This window comes from Pinus tabuliformis, chromosome 7, assembly GCF_031772625.1.
Source record: "Pinus tabuliformis cultivar Carrire ecotype Pingquan chromosome 7, CPIR1, whole genome shotgun sequence".
In the NCBI taxonomy this organism is placed as follows: Eukaryota; Viridiplantae; Streptophyta; class Pinopsida; order Pinales; family Pinaceae; genus Pinus; species Pinus tabuliformis.
Window position 1 is genome coordinate 609,158,426 of NC_142293.1, and position 1,303 is coordinate 609,159,728.

The window sequence follows — 1,303 nt, forward strand, 5'->3', positions numbered from 1 at the left end:
ATGTCACCCCAGGCCTTTGGGAGGCTTACGTTAACTTCCACTATATTTGCCACCTATGCTCCATGTAATCTGGGTCATCCAATGAGATTGTGCCACTTATTCTTATACCATTAGTCCATGTTGTCACCGGTACAAAGAAATGAGCAGTCTAAGACTTACATTTTTCATGTTATAAAAATTTCGGTCTATGGACATGAATTCTTCATTGAAACCACTTTTTGACAATTGTTACAAACATTTTTGTCCCATACTTCTCTCCCTATAATTTAAAACATGACTTTTGCTTGTAACTTCTAGGATTAAAACACTAGTGTTATTTGATTTTGTGGGTCCACCATCTCCACTAAATCTTTGCCATTGTTACTATTATACCTACCACTTTGGATTACCACCACATCCCACTCACACATCACCATGAGACTGAGACTTGGGTCACTCTTGAAAGATCCCAAGAAATAATAGTAAGGGTTACATGTTATCGTGGGGCCACCAGTCTTGTGCTAAAGCACCCTTGCACACTCTCTTGTGAGATTGGATTGGTCCATTCTGCTACTTGCATGCCACATCATCCCGCCAGTCCTATCCTTGATACTTTTGAACTTCAGTGCACTTAGGAATTATCAAGGTCAACCTATTGGGGTTTCATTTCCTCGGTGGAGCCACCATTCTTGCATTAGATAACCTTTATGCAATCTCTCCTAAGATTCAGTCTAATGTTTCCACTTGTGCTTCACTCTCCACCTTGTTTGTCTAGTCACCTTGAAAATTTGGTTATGATCCAGCAATGGATCTGTACAATCTATCATATAAGGAACTTCATAAGAGGATTTTACAAGTGCGGAGAGAGAATTTTTGGGATGGCCATGCATGACTTCAATTCATTAGAGAAAGGGTGATAACGACAGACACCAATAGGAATCCATATGCCACTCTCGAAGCTAACTTGGCCTTCGCGGACGAGATGAGATCAAACACTTAGTATTTGATGGCCGATAGTAAGCACTTGATACAAAATTTACATGTTTCCTGACAAGAGATAGAACAAATCCATGTAGCAGTGCATAATGCACCTCCCGCATAGGTTTACTTAGGGGAAATGGGAACAACGATACTTGGTGAAGTATCAACACTTGAATAGACCATGCATGACCTCTATGAGGAGTTCATGACTGTATATGAGGAAGCTATCCACTTTCATAGCTTGTAACAACAAAGCAAGGAATATGTTAAGACTCTTAGGAATATACAAACTTCCATCACCGTTGTGCATGAATGGATAATTTGATACAAAGGGGCACTGCTT